The sequence below is a fragment of the Triturus cristatus genome, chromosome 5_2, assembly GCF_964204655.1.
Source record: "Triturus cristatus chromosome 5_2, aTriCri1.1, whole genome shotgun sequence".
NCBI classification, from domain to species: domain Eukaryota; kingdom Metazoa; phylum Chordata; class Amphibia; order Caudata; family Salamandridae; genus Triturus; species Triturus cristatus.
The window spans coordinates 1075169655-1075187307 of record NC_140588.1 but is presented as its reverse complement, the minus strand read 5'-3'; positions in this window follow the sequence as shown (position 1 = coordinate 1075187307).

Genomic DNA, 17653 nt, shown 5'->3' with positions numbered 1-17653 from the left:
GTTTTGACTTAGGTGAAGTTAGTGCAGAGGGTTAATATGCCTGCTGCAGAGAACGTGTACCATGTAGATTACAGATGTAAACAGATCAGCAGGTTACTTGCAATGTATAATTTAAAGTCCTTAGTCCTAATATAGAATAGTGAGGTATTAACTTTCATCCTAGAACTGCATACACGCTGCAAAGTACAGAACATTGATCAATGTTGCAAAAAGGGTTAATTTGGCTAGAAATCGATTCTTATTATTAAAGAAAACTCCCAACTATGCTGTTTCTTTTTCGACTCTGAGTTTGTGCTTCTCCACACCAAGCACTCTTAAACTATGCTGCCTACCAGTATGGATGACATGTGACTCCTACACTTTTAGTCCTTTGGCTTACGTAACATTTCCTACACAGTGATTTACACATGTATGATTGAATGTCTGTGTGTAATATGCGTGTGATGCAAAGTGCTCAGACACCCTGCACTGGTATGAGTGGCGCTATATGACTAATTCAATGCATCTGAGAGAGTGTGGTTATGGAGACTTGGTCACTGTTTTCGCCACCCAATCTTTGGCCCTAATGGAGACCTGAGGTGACATATAGTTCATCTTTCTTTGGCAATAAGGTCAGGCGGCTAACGCCAATGTTCCCTATTCTTTTAAAATAATGCAGTCAGGCTTAATGGATGGCACGGGTGCAAGCAGGAATGAAGCACGATATGGGACAGTTTTAAATGTGTTTAATTATTTCAAGTCTACATATCCTACCTACTTTTATAAATATTCTTGCTTTCTGAAATGTGGTTTAACCTGCATCCTTTGGGCCTTTTTTTTTTGTTCTTCAAAATTTCCTTGGCGTGAGGGTCCTGCAGTTCCCCTTTAGTCAATCAGTCTCGCTATGACACAAAACACATTTAGACCCTTTTTTTACGCCCCACCACTTTCAAATGTCACCAGCCACCACTGCTGGCAAGTGACCCAGACTCTGTCCCCTCTGCTTTCAGGTTCCTTCCATCTTATATCCAGGCTTGGATCTCTTCGGACACTTCTTCTCTTCACGGCAGCAGCAGTTCTTCGCCAGCTTCCATTGTAATCGACGACGCGACCCGACACCAAAACCCACCTATGTCACGGCTTCCCTGGGTGAGGTAACACGAGTACTCCGGTGCTCCCGTGGGTCCTAAATCCATTGTAAGTGTCTCTAATCTTTAAATTTCCAACCACAACATTGCCCATAGAAGCTAACGGGAACCCGCGGTTGTGTTTACACACTGTACACGGCCCCCGTGGGTCCCCTGTGTCACTACCTTGGTGGTTCCTTGGGGTCCCAGCGATTCTACAGGCTCTAGGCCTTGTGTCTAGTTCAGTCGTGGTTCTTATATCACTTTATTGGTATATGGTTTGGTACGCCCCTAGGGTCCAAATGTGTATTTGTGCTATTACTGTTGATTGCTAACTTGTAAATTAAGTACTTCGAACTCCAGTCTCATAAAGAGACTAGAGGGGTGTGTTTTATCTTAAATACATATATTTTAAATATATTCCTGGCGTAGTTGTCCTTTCATTTGATCATTCAAGAGATTAAAAACAAGCTGCTTTACATTCCTTCAAGACGTAGCCTGAAGACTGCTCTCCATAGCTACCACTAGGATAGCTTTCAATAAAGGTTGTCTTTAACCTATTCACCATAAGGGGTTGTTTGTACTGATACAAGGTGCCCACTAGAACTAGTGGACAGCATATATCAGGCCAACTTCTTACAGAGACTGAGCCTCTTCCTGACCTACTGTCGGCGACAGAGCGAGATAGGTCAGTGGATGGTGTAAACCTCTCTTCCACCCTGACCCCATAGCAACAAAATGACTGTCACCAGTTGCTGGGACAATTTTCTGATCTGTTCTCCCTGATTTCCAGTGTCACTGATTGGTGCGTCCATGATGTGGACACTGGAGATAGTCCTCCTGTGATGCACAAAACTTACAAGGTGACTGACAGGGTGAGGGCTTGCATCAAGAAGGAGGTCTCCAAGATGCTTGCGTTAGGGGTGATTGAGTCCTCTAACAGTCCTTGGGCAAGACCAGTGGTTTTGGTCCCAAAGGCTGCCGCACCGGGTGCCAGGCCAGAACTCCGGTTCTGTGTGGACTACCGAGGGCTCAATTCAGTCACGAGGACTGACGTGCACCCCATTCCCAGAGCTGATGAGCTCATAGATCGGTTAGGGGCTGCCCGGTACCTCAGCACGTTTGATCTAACGTCTGGGTACTGGTAGATCGCCTTGACTGATGGGGCAAGAGAGAGATCCACATTCTCCACACCAGTTGGGCATTACCAGTTCCGGGTGATGCCCTTTGGGATGAAGAATGCCCCTGCCACCTTTCAGAGGTTGGTCAACCAGGTGTTGGCTGGACTGGAAGAGTTCAGTGCCGCCTACCTGGATGACATTGCAGTGTTCAGCGCCAGTTGGGAAGAACATCTGCGCCAACTCTGGGAAGTGTTGATGGCGCTGCGGAGGGCAGGCCTCACGATCAAGGCAAGTAGGTGCCAGATCAGGCAGGGTTCCGTGGTGTACTTGGGACACCAGGTTGGGAGCGGCTAAGTGGCGCCCCTACAGCCCAAGATTGAAGCCATCCTGGCTTGGGAACCCCCCAAAACCCAGACAGAGGTGAGAGCCTTTTTAGGGCTCACTGGGTATTACAGGAGGTTTGTCAAGGGGTATGGCAGCATTGTTGCACCCTTCGCAGAGCTGACTTCCAGGAAGCAGCCCAAGAAAGTGATTTGGACTGACACCTGTCAGAAAGCTTTTGAGGACCTGAAAACTGCTATGTGCGCGGCGCCCATGCTCCTGGCACCCAACTTCTCCAGAGAATTTATCATTCAAACAGACACTTCAGAGCATGGAGTGGGGGCTGTTTTCTCACAGATAAATGAGGAGGGCCTAGATCAACTGTAGTCTTCATCAGTAGGAGGTTACTTCCACGGGAACAGAGGTGGAGTGCGATTGAGCGTGAGGCATTTGCTGTGGTCTGGGCACTGAAGAAGCTGAGACCATACCTGTTTGGGACTCACTTCCGGGTTCAGACAGACCACAGGCCCCTCAGATGGTTGATGCAGATGAGGGGTGAGAATCCAAAGCTGTTGAGGTGGTCCATTTCCCTACAGGGGATGGATTTCACGGTGGAACACCGCCCTGGTACAGAACACTCCAATGCTGATGGTCTGTCCAGATTTTTCCTCCTTAGTGATGAGAACTCCCAAGAGGTAGGGTAGTTCTCCCCACATTTCAGCTGGAGGGGACACGTGTTAGACCTGGCACCTTGGCGTGGGTCTCCCTTCCATTTTTTGCTGTTGCCTCATGTGTTTTTCCTGGTTATAGATGCTTTGGGCACTGTGCCACTGCTGTCCAGTGCCACCGTGCAAGTGCTCCCTATGGTAAATTGATGTATGGATTAGTGATTCCATGATTGGCTGGTTTGGTTTACTTGTCAGACCCTAGTACAGTGCACTGAGTGTGCCCAGGGCTTGTAAACCAAATGCTGCTGGTGGGCTTGCAGCACTGGCTGTGCCACCCACAGAAGTAGCCTGTAAAAGTGTGTCTCAGGTCTGCAGAGCCTGTGTGCAGTCTGGTACTGCCATGTTGACTGGGCAAGTGCACCCACGTGCCAGTCCCTAAACCTTCCCTTTTCCTCATATCAAACACCCCTATGGTAGGCCCAAGGGCAGGGTGCATTGTAAGTATAAGGTAGGACATGCCCTGGTGTGTGTGGCATGTCTTAATGGTGAATTACAGCCATTTTCGTTTTTTCACTATTGCAAGGCTACCTGTTCCCCATGGGCCAGAATGGGCAGTTTGATTATTACATCTTATAATCCTAACTGACCCAGCGAACAAGGTAGAAATTCGAGTTTAGTATGCCTGAACTCAGAATGATAAAATACATCTTTAAGTGAAGTTGGTTTTAACATTCTGTGTTTGAAAATACCACTTTTAGAAAGTAGGTATTTTCTTATTTAACCAACCAAGCCTGCCTCTGCTAGGTTGTGTATTCCTTGTCTGGAGTCTGAGTGACATGGGCGGGGGGATTCCAGGAGACAGGGTGAGTCAGCTCAGGGCTGAATAGAGAGACCTGCATGTAGATGGGTGGGAGGAGTTGCACCTGGGACCTGAATAGGGCTGTGCCTTCCCTCCACAATGCTGGCTCCACCTCCTGTGGTGCATCTGATGTCCCTGGTCTGCACTGTGAAAGGAAAGAAGGAGTCTTGTCAACAAAAGTGCTCCAGGACTGACCAGAACTGGTTTGGACTAGGCAAAGGCCACTCTGCCTTCAGAGAACAAAGAGAAACTGTGTATAAAAATGGGGACCCAGACCCCAGAACTTTTGATCACTTTCGGAAAACAAGAAGAAACCTTTGCTGAGTAGTGGAACCAGTGAGACTATCCCTAAGCTTGAGGGATTGGCCTGCAGTGGTTGCCTGACTGCCAAAGAAAGGAGAGAGGAACTTTGTGTGTACTTTCATCAACTTGTGGAGGATCTCCAAGGGCTTGAGAAAGAGCTTGCCTCCTGCTGAAGTCTCAGGGACAACAGACTTCACCCACCAGCTCCCCAAAAGTTCTTTGGAAGTGCCTGCAGTTGCGTTGGGCTTCCTGAAGGAAAGGAGCTGGAAGCGCGACGCACGAAGAAGAAGAGTGTCGCTGAACTGCCGCTGTCGCTTCACAACGCGAAAGCGCCTCATATCACCAGTGAAGAGGATCGACGTCCCATCAGACACCGCCGCATCATCGGAGAAGCGTGTCACAGCCGCTGTCGTCGCATCGCAGGGAAAGTGTGTCGCCACTGCAGTTGTCGCATCGTTGCCGAAGCGCCTCGCATCGCCGGAGAAGAGGATCGACGTCGCATCAGATGTCGCCGCATCACCGGTAAGCGTGTCGCAGGGCCTGTCGCGGCTCAGAAGAATTGTTGAGTCATCGCACAGCCGTCGGGCGTGCATGCATCATGTCACATCAAGAAGAAGACGCCATCTTTGTTTCATCGCACCGGATATCATCGCATCACGGCGGTGCGGGTTGCATCGCCACGAAAACGCAGTAAGAAACCGACGCATCACCTCCCCTCGCAGAGAAGAACCGACGCATCCCCTACGCATCAGTAGGGACCCAACGCATCACTGTTCTTGCATGTAAGGAACCAATGCATCACCTTCCCTGCACCGCTTTCGTTGTATAGCGTTACACATCCTAAGGTACATTGAAATCAAAGTGTCGCATTTTTCATCTTAAGAGAACTAAGCTATTTTCTACCATTTTTAAAGTACAGTATTGTGGATTTTTGTCGTTTGTGGTCTTGTGATAAGTCTATATAAAGAATACTTATTTTTGATATAAAACCTGTGTGGTGTCCATCTGTAGTGTTGTCACTGTGTTACTGTATGTGTTCACAAATGCTTTACACACTACCTCTGAGATAAGCCTGTCTGCTCGTGCCAAGCTACCAAGGGGGTGAGCAGGGGTTATTTTAGGAGAGTACCCCCTTACTCTGACTAGAAGCAAGGGTCCCTATTTGGTCAAAGGTACCTACCTCTGCCAACTAACGACCCCCAGTTCTAACAATGAGCAATAAAGAGAAATGCACCACAAAATAAAGGAAGTGCAAAGTGAGCAGTAGGAGGCACGATGTAAAATGCACACTTCTAAGGTGCAAGTGTGCTTAGAAGCAAATCCTCAGGAGAAATAGCACAATAAAAAATAAAAATGTTAATCGAGCTAAAAGAAAAGCCCCTGGGCCAAAGTTCAACAATTGCGCAGTGTCGTAGAACTGAGAGCGCACCAGTGCTCGAATTCCTGTTAGCGCATTAAGATGGGAAAACATTGCCTGAGATGCACCTTTGAGGTAATGCAGGCGGGTGGGAGCTCAAAAGAATTTTTAAAAAAACTTACCGCCCATATCTCACGATCCAGAGGCATCCACCCTCGCCATGGACGAGACAAATTATGCTTCCGGACGAAGAAAAAGGCAAAGAAGCGGACCGGGGAGCGGAGCTCGATCAGCCAGTGGCCATCTTACTGCACATCCACCACGCGCCTCTCTTGTGATTTCTATGTTTGCTCCTGCAAATGTGCACAGTTATATCTTTGGATGCAAAAAAAAGTCTGAGGAAGTTTAAATACACTTATAAACTTTTTTTCTCCACAGGGAAAATACAATCACCCGTGAAAAACCCCTTTCTAGAAATCCCCACTGATATCAGAGTGCTCCATTGCCGCTCCCAACACAGAGAGGTATTTACTGCTACACATATAAAGTCACTTGAGGGATTTATTAGGTCATCACAAACCTAATGATTAGAGAAGACGTATACGTAGGAGTGTGGGTCATCAATAGATTTTTGAGAGGTCATCTCACTTTCAATTTATTGAGGCATGCTTCATCATTTGACGTCATCTCACACCTGCGTAGGGAAAGTGCCACCCCGGCGGACTCGACCTGAGAAAGCTTGTCTTCCTCTGGGAGTTCTTATAAATCCATGGTCAGGAAAAAACACTTGGTCCTGTCTTTTTTGTAAGTAAGACAAAAGAAGGGGAGTTTTAAAATATACCTAGAAGTATACTCAAAGAGATGCCTTTATTTAGTGTGTGCCTCTGGTATGTTTAAAAACATAGGGGAAGTGGCTGTCATCTGGTGATCGATAATGAATCACCTGACCTAATTATGTTACCAACATGTTTCGACCTCTTACTATGCCTAACTAGGTCTGGGGTCTACGTCAGGGTAATTAAGCTATGGAATACATTCAAACCATGATATAGGTATATAAATTGTAACCCTACCTTTGACGGTAGTAAATCTCCAACTTTTTCCCGGGTGTGAAGAACTCCAAGAGGAGTTTGTGAGTGTTTACAAACGCACTAGGCATTTGCGCCTCTCAACGTACACTTGACGCACCAACAATCTTGGTTGTAGATTTAATGCGACAAAAATCTTTCGGTGAGTAAAGCCATAAATGTGTGCAACTGTAACTGCTCTGATTTTAAAAAGTTGATTGGCACTCAGAAATAAGTCCATTTAATTGTGTTAGCGTGATGCATGTGCAAAAACAATGATGAGCCTTCGAAGAGACAAATGTGGGGCTACCACTAGCTCGGAGGAGGCGGCCCCAGCACTGTCTTCCTGCCGGGCCGTGTAAAAGTCGTCTGGTGAATACTGACAGATATGGGGGTTTCTTGAGTATATCGTGGTGGCTCTGGATGAGACAAGGATGCTGCTGTCCTACTGGGGTTACACCCGCCCCTGTCTTGCAGTTAGCGGTGAATGAGCTATTGTTTTTGTACAACATACAGACCCCTCAACTCTTAGATAGATTAACTTTTCATAATATCACTTTTCCCCTTAATAGTTCACAATCTTCTACCTTTCCAACTCCTTAAGCCCTTGTGAAGCTGCTCCCAATATAGTTGACTCTGGACTGAAGTAGTTCCACCTTCTTCATGTTTATTGCACAGAAAGGAACTCCATTCACCTGTAATCCACCTCCACTTATTGCATCATTTCTTGGGACTCACGTTTACGAATCTTCATCAAAACAGCACTGAGGTCAGATCTGCAGCGCTACATTCTGCAGATGGATATAAAAGAACGCTGAGCCCTATTTGCAAAAAGTCGAGGTTTAAAAATATATGGTTAGCAATGCTAAGCCGTTGGTTTCTTGCATGAAATGTGTATTTAAGCTACAAACTACAGCTCAAAATTCAGTTCCACCGTACAAGGGTAAGGTGCACAAAATGTTTAGTTTTGCACAAAGACCTATATGTGTTTCTTAATCATTTATTTAAGAAAAGAAACTTAGAGAGCGCTACACTTTCTCCAGTGGTAATGACAAAAGTGATTGTATGAAATGTATGTTTTTCTCCCCAAAGGCCTGCATTGGGTTTAATAAGGCTTCCTTTTCAACAAAGAACTGGGGGTAAGTTTCTGAAAGGTTTCAGCGCTCCGTCCATCATCTCCTTGTGTTCGCTTCCTTTTCAACAAAATTTGGAAGTTGTGACTTGACAGTAGTTTGGGCGTGTAAGGCAACATGGAAGTAGGCCTTGAATTACCAGGAGAACTCGGGTCAATGGTAGGATCTTTTGGGACTGGCCGCACATTCGCCTGTTTAAAGCCTTGTGGCGCTCTCCCACCCTGAAGCGACGCATTGCGATTCTTTGAGATGGACTGGGTGGTGGTGTCATTGATAGGCTTGGGTAAAATTGTAATTACACCTGAGTAATTGGAGTAATATCAGTAATTACACATTACTCTTGCAATGTGAAATTACCACAACGACGAGATTACACTAGCTTGAGCAATTAAAGTAATTTGAGGCCAAAAACCTACTAAAAGGGGCACAAGAATAAGAAACTAAGGAGCTTATTACGATGGCCGCCATCGTAGCGGTGTTTGGGACCGCCCGCCAGACATGCGGTCGTCCCACCACTGTGATTAGGAGGCGCCCGCCATACTGGCGGGTGCATCCTGGGCTTTTCACATTGCGGGCGGTGCTGCTGGCTGCAGCACTGCACGCAATGTGAAAAGTGCATGCACAGCATTTCCCTGCACTACATGGCAGGCACCACGCGATGCCTGCCACTTAGTGCAAGGAAAGGAGGGGGTGCAGTGACACCCCCCACACACAAGGGGGGCCCGCAATGGCCTTCCTAAACACACATCCTGATCTGGTGGACGGTGCCTGCTAGGCACCGCCAACATTTCAGGGTCCCTGCACCGTCCGCCAGGGAATCGGCGCAATTGCCTCTGGCGAAAAAGCAGCGGACGGACTTTGCGTCCGCCGTGATACCCACCACCATCCTAATTTGGTGGTGGGTAATGAGCTTGGTGATGGCGGAAGGACCGCCACCACCGGCCCGGCAGTAGCGGTCCTTCCGCCATCATAATGACTCTGTATAAGAGAGCGAGCGGCCGCTGCTACTGCTATTCATGTCCTGTAGCTATTTTCTCAGAGCAAAATGCCTCCTCGGGCCCATGTTGAGCGCGGGGGTGCATTGTGCACAAAGAAAATATCTCCAAGTGCTCACTTATGCTTCTCATGTAATTACGCATAGTTACGAGTAATTCTGTGGTAATTACGAGTAATTAAACTAGAGAATTATGGCAGCTACGCCCACCCCTAATCTCTGACCTGCTTCCAGTAGTGCTCCTTGTGATCCCTTCCGCCTAGAAGGGGGTCAACAGAGCACTAGGCGGGCAGGATTCCATGATTTGTTTCTTACAATCAGTAGTGGAAAGATGCTTGAATGCTGAGGGGTCATTAATCCACAGTGGGGTAACCCTGCACCCCTCAGAACCTGGGTTCAGGTCAGTATAGAAGAAAAATGGTTCCATTGGGGAGATCAGAGTGTGCTCTTAATTATTTATATATGTAAAGAGACTTAGAGAGAGATACACTTCCTCAAGTGGTAAAGACAAAAGTGATTATATGAAAAGTATGCTTTTCTCTCCGACTGAACCGTTGTTCTAATACACTAAATATTGAGGAGCGGGGGGTTTGGGGAGTACAAGAAGATATTTTAACCCTAGTTAGCTGTCCCTGTGAGAAAGTGCCCTCTTTCTGCATGGTTGCCCCCACTTTTTGCTGAATAGGTGATGTGCCCTGGGCTCCTGCTAACCAGGTACCCAGGGCCTATGTTCTTTCCCTAAAACTGTATTGAAACCTAAACCCAATTGGCATCTCTGGCCACAGGTGCCCAGGGCACTGTGACCAGCGAAGACCTCTAGGTGCTGCAGCACTTATTGTGCCACCCTTAGAGGCTCTCTACCTTTACACACACACACTGCCTTTTCAGGCTGTGTGTCTTGGTGCAGAACAAAGTGAATAGTCGACATGGCACATATCCCTGTGTGTCATGCCTACAACCCACTGCCCTGACATAGATCAGTCACCCCTCTAGCTGGGTGCACTTTACCAGTGGTGAGGGTTCAGGTGCATGAGCCCTGTACCCCTACAGTGTCTATGTCCATTCTTAAACCTTGTAAGTGCAATGCTGCCATTAAGAGTATATGGTGCTAGGAGTTTGTCATTACGAACTCCACAGCACCATATTGGCTACACTGAAAACTGAGAAGTTTGGTATCAAACTTCTCAGCACATTAAACCCACACTGATGCCAGTGTGGGATATAATGCTCACAGAGGGCATCTTAGAGATGCCCCCTTAAAACAAACCTACCACAAGTGTCCTGGCTGAGTGGCTCCACCAGACATGTTTCTGGACCCCTGGGTCAAGACCCTGCTGCTCTCGGGGGCCTGTAACAATGCACATCCTGGGACGAGGAGTTAAGCCTCCTTCCCCAGGATGGGCAGGGTCCACGAAGGGGAAGCTTGAAAGACTTGCCGCCTTTGTGAGCTTCCCCAGGCCACTTGTGCTTTCAGTAACTGGTCCCCACTGGTTCTGAGCCCCACTTTGGGCAGGAGAACCGGCAGGAAAAACAAGTGAGGAAGAGAGGTGTGCCCACCTCTGCCAACTCCACCCCTCAGGTGGGGGAGGTGAGGTGAAGCACAACTCTCAGTCCCCGCTATCTTGCAGATGAGGAGACTCAGCCAACCAGGGAAAGGCATATGCCCCCCTCCTACTGGAGAGTGGCATAATAGGGTGTGTACCCACCACAGGGAAGGGACCCATTGGTCCCAACATTTTACCTACCTGTAATGCCCCTAACTCTAGCATTTAGGGGCACCCCTGAACCTTGCTTCCTGAGACAAGACCAGTCTACACAAAGGAGCTAAAGGGGCAGAGAACAGGTCATCCCCCACTCAATGCATTGTATACAACAAAGACCTGTTCACACTGTGAACCAATGTTTCATACATCCGGATTATTGGCCATAAACATTAGACCCTCATTTGTAGCTTGCGATTCTGTCGTCTAAGCTATTCTACGGTGTGGTTCATTAAAAAGAAGAAAGAGACAAATTGCCTACGAGGAATGTCAAATTGACTATTTATGTATAATAACCTTATGTCTCCCACACCCAAATGTGGTGAAAAAGGAGTGAGCAGGAGTGTTGGTGCCTCACGGTAGCGCCACCAAAGAGGGTTAAGCAGGATGGTACTCGCCTGCTACCTCAATTTCTCATCATCAGCTACCAACACTCCAACAGCAAGAAATTGTGCATGATGCTAGTGATGAACTAAATAGGTGCTAGGGTGTGTATTGAAAAAAGTTAAAGGAAGAGAAGCTGTGCTAGAATGTGTGCACCGTCTCAAAAAACCCCTAAGTTATATATATTAATATCAGAGAAAGAGCTAAATCACACTGGCTTGCATACTTTATTCTCAGCTGCGTGATAGCTCGTATGTTAAAATGCCGACATGTTTCGTTACCATCGGACCACACTCACGGTAACTTCTTCAGGGCTTGGGGTCTGTTCATTTATACCTGCACCTTTCTTTGTCGTTTAAAAACAATTCTGTGGGAGACAAAAGAGAACATACACACACACAACAACATGGCTAGGTTGGTAACCTGTTAAAATTAGGGCAAGTCTCGTATATAGTCTTGAGGACCCCCCCATAAGGCATATATTTACCAGGATGTAGCCCAACATGGGCATACCTTTACCCTTGGGACCTTGCGGCTCTGTGTGCGCGTTCAAGGCACCACTTGTACCACTCCAAACGTGAGTCTGTAATGTATAACACATGATGAGAAATGTAAGCTAGTTCCCGTTTTTATATCTCATTCGTGGGTACATACTGATCTGTCCCCCTCCCGTCTCAAGTGATGCCTCCACATCTCAGAAAATCATTATTAATCGGTGCCTCGCTTTTAACATCACCCTTTAAAATTGTTCCCCTCCAAATGGACAACCTTCTCCCCACTACCTCGTTGTAATCCACATCCAAATCTCCACTCCTTAGCCTGTCTCAAGTTCAATTCCCCCAGACTCACACCATCTGTCACCACTCACCGTGTAACTGTTCGAAACTGGCGTTGACTCAGCCCAGGAACAACACGATCGTTCCACGGCGCTGTTTAAAAGCGTAATCACGCGTACCATGTGACTATACTGCGCTGACAAGGGAGCTCATCAATGAAAATGGAGCGCCATTTTGGAATGGGCGAATGAAAGTTAGGCTCACCGTGAGAATATACATTATTGTTAGTTTACTCCGTATTATAGTTGCCTAGCCATTCCATTGCACGAATTATGTGTCATCTATTAAATCTGCTTTTCGTCCTATGATGATGTGAATGCTCGATGTGGTATGAAAAGGGGGCTCTGTGTGATGCAAAAAGTGCCATTTGACTATGCTACGCTAACGAGGGAGATCGATGATAAAAGCGGAGCGCCATTTTGGAATGGGCAAATAAAGGCTAGGCTCGCCGTGAGGCTCCACATTGTTGTTAGTTTACTCAATATTCTTCCCGTTTAGCCCTTCCATTATACCAGTTAAGTATCATTTACTCAGTCTACCTTTTGTAATGCTCGATGTGGTATTTAGAGGAAAGACTCAGTGTGATACAAAAAGTGCGGTGACCATTTTCCAATAGGGAATGTTTTATTGTGCCTGTCTGCACGTAATGGCATGCTTACTTTGCCGAGTATCCAAAGTGATGTATTTCCTAGGTTGCTCCTGTAGGTGTATTTACAAATGTGAATCCCTCACAAATGCGCACAAAGTGTACAGAGGCTCCGACGATCAATGGTCAAGGTTTGAGTATACTAGAATGGCGTTACTGGCACCATTGACTCATTTATGCCATGTACTACATGTATACTCCTTACCCTGCTGGTATAGCCTCTATGTTCTGGTGAGCGATCATGTAATCACCTTACTCCATTCTATAAGGTCATTCAATCCATTCTGGTCCACTCCCTCTTGGTAAATCCACCGTGCTTCCCTGTTACTCAGTCTGGATTCAATACTGTATTGGTCACCTGTGACTCTTTCAAGGACTACCCAGCGCACTTCTTGCGCAGTATGTTTTTGCGTTTGAAAATGTTGCACCAATTTGGTGCTCAATTTTCCTGCACGAAGTGTGCTCAGATGTTCCTGTATTCTTGTTTTTACCTTCCTGGTGGTAAGGCCGATGTAGTGAAGCTCACAGGGGCATGTCAATCTGTATATTACATGCGAGGTGTTGCAGTTGCTAAATTTATTTAGAAACCAGGTTTTGTTGTTTTTAAGAGTAACACTTTTGGTTGGTGATGTAAATACGCACACGGAGCAATTACCACATGGGTAATGCCCGGAAGGGATATTGGTTTCACGTGGACTAGTTTTGGGTCTAGTGTGGACCAGCCGGTCCCGAATGTTTGCAGACCTTTTAAATGCGAAACGAGGAGGGGGCATCTGCATATTGGTGGTACTAAGGAGATGCCAATGCCTCCGGATGATTTGCCTGATTTTCGTGGAAAGTGGTCCAAAAGTAGTGACCACTGGGATACATTCTCCTTTCTCCTTTTTGGTCTTTTCCAACAGGGCTGCACGGGGGGTGTTATATGCCCGTTTTTTAGCCTGTCGTATGACCTTCCTTGGGTAAGCTCGGTCCTGTAGCTTAGTAGCCAGGATGTTTGATTGTGTGGAGTATTCCTGTGTGGTGGAACAGTTTCGGCGGTATCTCAGAAACTGTCCCACAGGTAAGTTATCCCGAAGGGCCCTCGGGTGATAGGAGCTGTAGTGTAGGAGAGAATTTCTATCCGTTGGTTTATGGTGGACCGTGGTCACCAACCTGTCACCCTCAGCTAGGATGTCTAAGTCCAAATAGACTGCTCTGGTTTTGCTTACTTCCCAGGTGAACTTTAAGCACTCATCCAAACCATTGAGCCAAGCAAGGAATTCATTTAATTCTTCCTCGGTCCCCTCCCATATACAAAGTATATCATCTATATATCTCTTCCAGAGGACAATATTCCTCTGGAAGAGATTAGTATCTGTATTGATGTGGTAAGCTTCGAACTGGCCCACATAAATGCAGGCCAGACTGGGGGCGAATGTAGCCCCCATCGAAGTCCCCGACACTTGGAGATATATCTGATCTTTACATGAGAAGAAGTTTTGGGTCAATGCAATTTCTATGCATTGAAGGACAAAGGTTTGGGGGCAGTCATAAAACCATTCAGAGTCCCTCAGGGCACGCGCCGCTGCCACCAGCGTAGCCTCCTGAGGGATGCTGGTATACAGCGACTCTATGTCGATGGTGATTAGAAATTGGTTTATTGGGTTGTAAGAAACATTCTCCAGAATTCTCAATACGTCCGTGGTGTCCTGGACATATGAGGGTTGGGTGATGACACATTCCCTGAGAAAAAAGTCTGCAAACTGGGATAGAGGTTCTAATAGCGACTGGATGCCGGAGACAATAGGTCGTCCGGGCGGGGGCTGTTGTTTTTTATGAATTTTGGGTACGATATAGAATGCCGGCATCCTCGGTTTGGTGTTAATCAGGAATTCGGCTTCCCTGTACGTAACCCATTTCTTTTCTTTAGCCTCAGTTACCAACTTGATAATGGTCGTCTGCAAGTCATTGGTTGGGTCCCGCGCTAGAGGTCTGTAATTGCAGCGGTTCCCCAGCAGCCTAGCCACCTCTGTGTCGTAGTCAAGTGTGTCCATCACTACGACCGCCCCGCCTTTATCGGCTGGCTTGATGGTAATTGTTTGGTTGTTTTGTAGGCTTGTCAATGCCTGCCAGTCTCTAGAGCTCATATTGCTATAATCCGCAGTTTGCATACTTTGTTCAATTTTACCAATCTCTTGTAGGATCTTTTGTTCAAACACCACAGTTTCTGGGCCTGTTGTATTACCCGGAGGGCAAAACTGAGAAGGACGCCGCAAATTTGTACAAAAATTGGATGTGTCCTCCTTTTCCTTCCCAGCAAAAAACTTTTTAAGTTTTATCTTCCTCATTAGCCCGTACAATTCCGCCCGCAGTTGGAACCCATCATGGCGTGGGGTAGGGACAAATCCCAACCCCTTGTGGTCACTACTTTTGGACCACTTTCCACGAAAATCAGGCAAATCATCCGGAGGCATTGGCATCTCCTTAGTACCACCAATATGCAGATGCCCCCTCCTCGTTTCGCATTTAAAAGGTCTGCAAACATTCGGGACCGGCTGGTCCACACTAGACCCAAAACTAGTCCACGTGAAACCAATATCCCTTCCGGGCATTACCCATGTGGTAATTGCTCCGTGTGCGTATTTACATCACCAACCAAAAGTGTTACTCTTAAAAACAACAAAACCTGGTTTCTAAATAAATTTAGCAACTGCAACACCTCGCATGTAATATACAGATTGACATGCCCCTGTGAGCTTCACTACATCGGCCTTACCACCAGGAAGGTAAAAACAAGAATACAGGAACATCTGAGCACACTTCGTGCAGGAAAATTGAGCACCAAATTGGTGCAACATTTTCAAACGCAAAAACATACTGCGCAAGAAGTGCGCTGGGTAGTCCTTGAAAGAGTCACAGGTGACCAATACAGTATTGAATCCAGACTGAGTAACAGGGAAGCACGGTGGATTTACCAAGAGGGAGTGGACCAGAATGGATTGAATGACCTTATAGAATGGAGTAAGGTGATTACATGATCGCTCACCAGAACATAGAGGCTATACCAGCAGGGTAAGGAGTATACATGTAGTACATGGCATAAATGAGTCAATGGTGCCAGTAACGCCATTCTAGTATACTCAAACCTTGACCATTGATCGTCGGAGCCTCTGTACACTTTGTGCGCATTTGTGAGGGATTCACATTTGTAAATACACCTACAGGAGCAACCTAGGAAATACATCACTTTGGATACTCGGCAAAGTAAGCATGCCATTACGTGCAGACAGGCACAATAAAACATTCCCTATTGGAAAATGGTCACCGCACTTTTTGTATCACACTGAGTCTTTCCTCTAAATACCACATCGAGCATTACAAAAGGTAGACTGAGTAAATGATACTTAACTGGTATAATGGAAGGGCTAAACGGGAAGAATATTGAGTAAACTAACAACAATGTGGAGCCTCACGGCGAGCCTAGCCTTTATTTGCCCATTCCAAAATGGCGCTCCGCTTTTATCATCGATCTCCCTCGTTAGCGTAGCATAGTCAAATGGCACTTTTTGCATCACACAGAGCCCCCTTTTCATACCACATCGAGCATTCACATCATCATAGGACGAAAAGCAGATTTAATAGATGACACATAATTCGTGCAATGGAATGGCTAGGCAACTATAATACGGAGTAAACTAACAATAATGTATATTCTCACGGTGAGCCTAACTTTCATTCGCCCATTCCAAAATGGCGCTCCATTTTCATTGATGAGCTCCCTTGTCAGCGCAGTATAGTCACATGGTACGCGTGATTACGCTTTTAAACAGCGCCGTGGAACGATCGTGTTGTTCCTGGGCTGAGTCAACGCCAGTTTCGAACAGTTACACGGTGAGTGGTGACAGATGGTGTGAGTCTGGGGGAATTGAACTTGAGACAGGCTAAGGAGTGGAGATTTGGATGTGGATTACAACGAGGTAGTGGGGAGAAGGTTGTCCATTTGGAGGGGAACAATTTTAAAGGGTGATGTTAAAAGCGAGGCACCGATTAATAATGATTTTCTGAGATGTGGAGGCATCACTTGAGACGGGAGGGGGACAGATCAGTATGTACCCACGAATGAGATATAAAAACGGGAACTAGCTTACATTTCTCATCATGTGTTATACATTACAGACTCACGTTTGGAGTGGTACAAGTGGTGCCTTGAACGCGCACACAGAGCCGCAAGGTCCCAAGGGTAAAGGTATGCCCATGTTGGGCTACATCCTGGTAAATATATGCCTTATGGGGGGGTCCTCAAGACTATATACGAGACTTGCCCTAATTTTAACAGGTTACCAACCTAGCCATGTTGTTGTGTGTGTGTATGTTCTCTTTTGTCTCCCACAGAATTGTTTTTAAACGACAAAGAAAGGTGCAAGGATAAATGAACAGACCCCAAGCCCTGAAGAAGTTACCGTGAGTGTGGTCCGATGGTAACGAAACATGTCGGCATTTTAACATACGAGCTATCACGCAGCTGAGAATAAAGTATGCAAGCCAGTGTGATTTAGCTCTTTCTCTGATATTAATATATATCACTTAGGGGTTTTTTGAGACGGTGCACACATTCTAGCACAGCTTCTCTTCCTTTAACTTTTTTCAATACACACCCTAGCACCTATTTAGTTCATCACTAGCATCATGCACAATTTCTTGCTGTTGGAGTGTTGGTAGCTGATGATGAGAAATTGAGGTAGCAGGCGAGTACCATCCTGCTTAACCCTCTTTGGTGGCGCTACCGTGAGGCACCAACACTCCTGCTCACTCCTTTTTCACCACATTTGGGTGTGGGAGACATAAGGTTATTATACATAAATAGTCAATTTGACATTCCTCGTAGGCAATTTGTCTCTTTCTTCTTTTTAATGAACCACACCGTAGAATAGCTTAGACGACAGAATCGCAAGCTACAAATGAGGGTCTAATGTTTATGGCCAATAATCCGGATGTATGAAACATTGGTTCACAGTGTGAACAGGTCTTTGTTGTATACAATTCCTGAGACAAGAACCAACTACAAGAAAAGGAGAAAAAGGACCGAACAGCCGTGCCGAAGCTAACAAGAGGAAGACGC